The sequence below is a fragment of the Sciurus vulgaris genome (genome assembly GCF_902686455.1).
Source record: "Sciurus vulgaris genome assembly, chromosome: 11".
NCBI lineage: Eukaryota > Metazoa > Chordata > Mammalia > Rodentia > Sciuridae > Sciurus > Sciurus vulgaris.
Window position 1 is genome coordinate 49,750,157 of NC_136472.1, and position 6,519 is coordinate 49,756,675.

A 6,519-nucleotide genomic window follows, 5' to 3' on the forward strand; every position below is an offset into this window, starting at 1 on the left:
AAAAATGGATGAAGAAAGAGGGAGAGGAAGGAAGAGCAGAAAAGAAGGAAGAAAGAGTGGGCATGGGTAGCTCTAATCCCAGGCACTCCTGAAACAGGAGGATTGCAAGTTCATGGCCAGCCTCAGCAACTTAAAGAGGCCCTAAGCATCTCAAAATAAAAAATAAAATGGACTGAGGATGTGGCTCAGTGATTAACCACCCCTGGGTTCAACCCACAGTTAAAAAAGAAGAAGGAGGAGGAAGAGGAGGAGGAGGAGGAGAAGAAGGAGGAGGAGGAGGACAGCAAAGGAGGAAGGAAGGAGAACTAATAAATAAACAACTAAAAAAATAAATGTGGAAAGAAATGTGGGTCTGCTATTGTTTGAATGTGTCCCCAAAAATTCACATGATGAAATTCCATGACCATGTGGTTGTTGTATTAAAAGGTGGGGTCTTATGGAGGTGATTAAATAATGAGGGTGGCACCCTCCTGGATGTTTAGAGCCCTTATAAAAGGGAGTCTTCAGGCAGAGGTTTCATTTTCTTCAACTCTTCGACCAAGTGGGCCCCTACCAGGCACCAGCCATGCCAGCTCCTTGAGCCTGGATTTCTCAGCCTTCCAAAGTATGAGAAAAAAATTTCCTTTTTTTATAGATTGCCCAGTCTCAATTACTTTATTATTGCAGAATCAGTGAATGGACTAAGACAGGTACAGAAGGTGAAAGAGGAAAAAGAATGATGTAGGCAAAATGCCCTGCTGTGACAAGGATGATGGCTTTTATGCAATTTATTGCTTCCTATTGTCAAGAGCAAGGACAGCAAACTACTCTCTGCTGCTTGCTGCCTCCTCCCCAAGAAGTCAACCCGCTAAGGGCTGGCATGGCAGCCCGCCAGCAACCTGGAAGGAAGTTCTCTGGAACTAAGGAGAGGTGTGGAGGCACAGGACAGAATCCTTCACCATCCAATCAGCCTTTGTTGCTCTACACCGAAGTGTTTTTATGCTGCTTTGTTGATAAAGGGAGACATTCTTTTTGAAAGATACTGAACCTGAATCTCAGTCATTTATAGAAAAGGTAAACATAACATACATGTTCATTAAACTATTACAATTAGGATTAAAAGAGATAAAGCAAGGAAAATATTTAGGACAGTGCCATTTTCATCTGCAACTATTACTATTATTAATATTATCAACTATTTTGCAGGATTTGGGTCATAGATTATTCCAACAAATGCTCCAAAGTTAAAAAATATTTAAATGATATAGAAATGCTAAGCTCATGGCTACTGAGATCTTTAAGCCAGCTCAATAAATGATACCTATGTAATCATCCTAGGATGTGAACAAATGTTTAAAAAACATAAGGTCGAGGAATGTCAGATGGACACCCAAACACCACATTTAACAAAGGTCTAGCAGAGACAGCTGATATCTGTATCAAAGAATCAGGCAGATTTCACCAGCTAGTCCCAACCAGGCTGAATTAGATCAAGCCTCCTACCCTGACCCCCAAAGGGGCAGAGTCAGTCCTGGAGGAGCAGAGCGGAAGGAGTACTTTGAAAATAGATGGGAGCAGCTTAGCTGAGTATAACTGTGCTCTCTTCATTTTTTTTCCAGGTGTATTAATCAGATCAGTCACTCCCCATTCTCTAGATTAGAGTAGGGAAGAGGATGGACTAAGAAAAGATATGCTAATTTGGCTCCTTTCAAATTGGAGGAGTGCCAAAGAAATGTTTCCTCCATATAGTGTTTCATAAAGAAATTCTGAATATTCCCAACCCTAGGCCAGCCTCAACTGGCTAGAACCTCAGGCCTGGAAACAAAGACACCAAAGGCAATTCAGAAATTTTAAATCCTCTGGATTTCATATGGTGTATATTCTCACCAAATATTTTATTTTAATGCTCTATTTTCATTTTTGCAACTTGAGGAGTTCATTACCTTATTGAAGCCCAAGGAACCACTTTTAAGCAAATGGTATTAAATCACTTAACCAGAGAGGTGATTGTATTAACAGTTACCAAAATCAGGGAAATCCTTAGGTTTATACCAGAAGGTTGGTTTTCCATCCCAACTCGATCACATTTTAGCCAAATATTCGTAAATAGAAATTTAAATCTCAGTTATCACATCTTTAAAATGGAGAGGATACTAGGTTGCCTAAGGTATTTTACATATTGCTGAGTACATCATTAAGGGATATATATTAAAGGATATTTGAAGGTGCTGTGTATGTAGATATGGCATCTTAATGGACTTCTAATGTATCTTAATTTCACTGAAAAAAAAATGTACTCTGGAAACATAAGCAAAGGAAATGAAGTCAGCAGAGTTTTAACAGTATGTGACAGCAAAGCACAAAGAGAAAAGAAGAAAAAGGAGATTCTGTTTTCTTCCACTTATAAATCCATTAATTTTTCACAATGTGCTCAGCCTTAGAGAGATTTTTACATAGAAGAGGAGCTTTTCATTATATAATATAAGGGCCAATATTTGACAATCAATAAGTTGTCAAACAATTGAATATTTCATATAGATGCAAAGCCAGTAGATTTATTCATTTAAAAAAAATAAGTCAGGCTGAATCTACCACAAGTATCTTTTTGTAAATGCTTTTCATTCAGAAATGAAACAAAAGATGTGCTGCTGCTAAGAGCTTCAAGGTCTGGAATAACTATGTGCTCCTTATTATAATTCCTTTCTTCAAAATAGGCATTTTGTGTCCCTGAAGGACAAGCCTTGTGTTCACTCAGCTTTAGGAATTGATTAATGTCTCGGGATGTGATGTATATTTAAGCCAGAATCGTGGCCTATTAGCAATTCACAAACCATGACTATGCACAGTGCTGTGCTAAACTCCATTTGGCATTACAAAATGTTTATAAATCTGCCTCTATTCCCAGAACGCTATATAAACACATCAACAAATCACATGCATATTATGGGAAGGAAGGTAGAAGGTAATGAATTTATCATAGCCTCAGGCTGTTTTGTGACAAATTAAATATCACCCTGACCACTGAGGACCTTACCAGGCAGCTGGTCAGAATGAACTATAGATGGATTGAACCTCTCTTATTGGAGACAGGAAGAGGCTCACCCAAACAGTATAAATTGAATCCCACACTAGAAAGAAAATTACACTATGCTAAAGTCAATTCTCCCATTTCTACAAGACTTTAGTCTTATGATTTTCTTAGAAAACAAACAGATTTTATGACCAAAAAAAAAAAAAAAAAAAAAAAAAAAAAAAGCCCTAAGAGAGAGGGGCTTAGTGGGAATGAAGGTAATTACCTTATTTGCATTTCCAGCACCTGAGATTTTTTTTCAGTTTTGTGGAAACAATGGACTTCAGAATCATTAAAAACATAAAATACAGAGGATGCCAATTTCCCTGAGTGTATGTGTGCTGTATTTCTAGCAATCGAGTTCTTTCTCCTCTTATCTACCAAGGAGTGGCTCACAGATTTGCCCTGAACCCACCGTCTAATTCCTGGGTTTCAATAGGATTTAGTCATAGGTAAACCTTTTCCTCTTTTAATCCAAGGGTATGTGTGTAACTGGACTTAAAATGCAATTAATCTCTCTCTTTGTTCAATGACTGGTGTGGAGGCATGTTCTAATATAAGCCAACTCTCTTGAAAGGTTCTACAGTTAGTTAAAAGGTTAATCTGATAAAGCTTTAGCTCATAAAGTACAATGGGTTTTATTGTATGTTATGTATATTTTGTCACAATTAACAACAAAAAAGTTGAGAAGATGTTTTGATTTGTTTTGTTTTGTTTTTCCAGGAAAAACACACACACTGATCTGAAAAGGGAAAAGTTTTTTATGATTAAATCACAGAATTGTAGATTTTCAGGTCTAAAAGTGCTCTTAGGAGATTCATCCACTATAGAGTTTTCCAGAATGTAATTCTAAAAATCAATTAGAGCTTTTCACTAAGAAAAGATTTCAGATTCATGGATGTCGTTAGTTCTGATTGTCACCATCCAATTGTTCTCTCCTTAGGATACTTCCTGTCTCCTTTGTAGTTTACCAGAGTCATGTGACTAATTCTGACCAATGAGTTGTGAGTGCAAGTGGTATGCTTTGTATTGGGCTATAATATTTAATGATGGGTTTGAGACTCTCATAAACTTTCTCTGTGTTTTCTAGCAAAATGACCTATAATTTTCATGATGGCCTATACTATATCAGGTGTTATCCCTGAGTAACTATGAAGAAAAGAGCCCCCACTCTACTGTCATTAGACTGTGAGAGAGGGAGAGATAGAGGAGAGATTTTCTTAGTTCAAGTCAATGCAATTTTTATATATGCATGACTAGTCTATCTGTTGGAAGCAATGACCAGTTAAGTTTAAGGTTCTAGATTTTTGCAGGTTTTCTTAATAAAGAAGTACTTGAAGCTTCAAAATGCTAAAAGGAAACATAAATCTTTAAGAAAGGAATATACCGGGAAACATTTCTCATACCAATTTGACCATGGAAGTTTTGGTACAACTGCAGAATACTTATTAGGATATCAAGATCAGTGTATTCCATAGAGCAACTAGGGAAATCATGTTTGACCCAATCTCTGCAGTTTACACAGTAAGTTAAGGCTCTAGGGAAAGAAGGTCTTCCCCAAGGAATTATTCAGTAAGCCATCAATCAGCAGTAAACAGAGGACTGATGCCTCTTGGCCATGTTCTGGACTTGATAAGATAAAATAGCTTCACAAGTACATTGAATGTTCACTAATGATCAAGCTTTTTACATGTCTTTAAAAAGTCAGTCACAAGTACCACCTTGCTATGCACATTAATATAAATTAAAATTAATTTTTGCAGGCTGGGGAGATAGCTCAGTCGGTAGAGTGCTTGCATTGCAAGCACAAGTCCCTGAGTTTGATCCCCAGCACCAAAAATAATAATAATAATAATAATTTTTGCCCATGGAGAATTAATAAAAAGAAACACTCATGAGAAATCCCCAAAATTTTCAACCACAACAAAAGTCAGAGTTAACAGAGTTACCTCTGTTTTTAGATCTGCGAGAGAAAAGAGAAATCTCTCAGCTGGATCTCCTGGATCACAGTTCTGTGACCCTGTGCAAAAGCTCTCTTGCTAAGAAGCTGCTGGTGAGAACCTCAAGGACACAATGGATTCCTTCTCCTTGGAGAAATATTTGGCACAAAGAGAGAGAGAGAGAGAGAGAGAGAGAGAGAGAGAGAGAGAGAGAGAGAGAGAGAGAGAGAGAGAGAGAAAGAGATTGATTTCAGGCTGAAACGAGGGGGAAAATATCTGGTTCACTGAGATTGTTTTTAAGCCACCAAAGACACCTTTGAAACAATTTATTTTGACTGATGTTGGAGGCCTTTGTAGAATTTCCTCTCCCTTCACAAAATCACAGTAGTCAGAATGATAGCTCTGCCATGAAGTAAAGATTTACTGAAACATCATTTGGCTTTCAGCACAATATTGAAGGAAAGAATAAAATCTGTTTTAAAAAAGAAAAGCAAACCGCTGCATGAATATTGCCAAAAATTTATTGATCAAAAAGTGCTCCAAGAAAAAAAAAATTTAAGTAACCTTTTGTAACTGCTTCCAACTTGGTTTTTGAGTTTCACTGAAGCACAAATCACTGTGTGGCATTTTATTACATAAATTGGAAAAGGTTCTAAATAGTATTCTGCATCTTTCTTAAAATACGGCCCCCAAATGCAGGATTTTCATGGCTCTTTGAAATTACTCAAATTGCATTGGAGTCTTCACCCTACTGAAATGAGATTTTTAGTTAAAAAGTAATGAAGTGTGATTAGAGTATAAATAATTAAAAAGATTTGGGTACAGACCTGAAACCCACTATGTGAATAATTTTGTCATGCACTAGGGAGTATATTGGTAGACACAGGTGGGGAGCATGAATTCTAAGTACTGCCTTGAGGGTTCAGACATAATGCATAGGGCCGACAAATTTCTGCTTTTCAGCCAAAGACCTTGGGAAAAAAAAATGCCTGCTGCTGTATTGCCTCCCCACATGAAGAATAGAGAGCCCCAGAGCCTCTCCTAGTGAGCTGCAGAAGGAGTGGCAGCTCAGCAGTATCAAAGTCCTCTATGCCTCAGCAAACACCAAGTACTGCAGTACCTAACTTGGGCGTTTCTTCCCACAAAACAGGAGATGAAATTAGGATAAACAGGATTTGTGAGAATAATGAATTTGGCCGTACATCTGCTATAACAAACAGCTTTCCTGGAGGACCGGAATATCGAAGGAAGTTCCAACTAGGACATAGAAGGAAGTAGTGGACCTGAACCAGAAAACCCACAGATGCTCTTTCAGCTGTCATTCATTTGCCCAGCACCCTTGAAAGAGGATACATGCACTCAGCAAAACGTTCACTTGTCAAATAGCAGCAACTATATAATGACTAAGCATGATTGTTTGCCTTCCACATAAAAATGGAATTAAAGGAAATATAATTGGATCCTCTTCCTAGCTCCTCGGTCATGTCTAAAACTTGCAAAAAGATTCATCCTTAAGTTCATCCTGTCTCA

The 6,519-nt window shown here is 37.7% G+C and overlaps 1 long non-coding RNA gene across 1 annotated transcript in view; it reads right to left on the bottom strand.

Moving 5' to 3' along the window:
- Nucleotides 1–4,888, bottom strand: part of LOC306638667 — a 356,225-nt gene extending 351,337 nt beyond the window's left edge. Inside the window, exon 1 of the long non-coding RNA XR_013757526.1 lies at nucleotides 4,783–4,888. This is a non-coding gene — a long non-coding RNA (uncharacterized lncRNA). The remainder of the gene's footprint in view (nucleotides 1–4,782) is intronic.
- Between the last annotated feature and the right edge of the window lie 1,631 nt (nucleotides 4,889–6,519).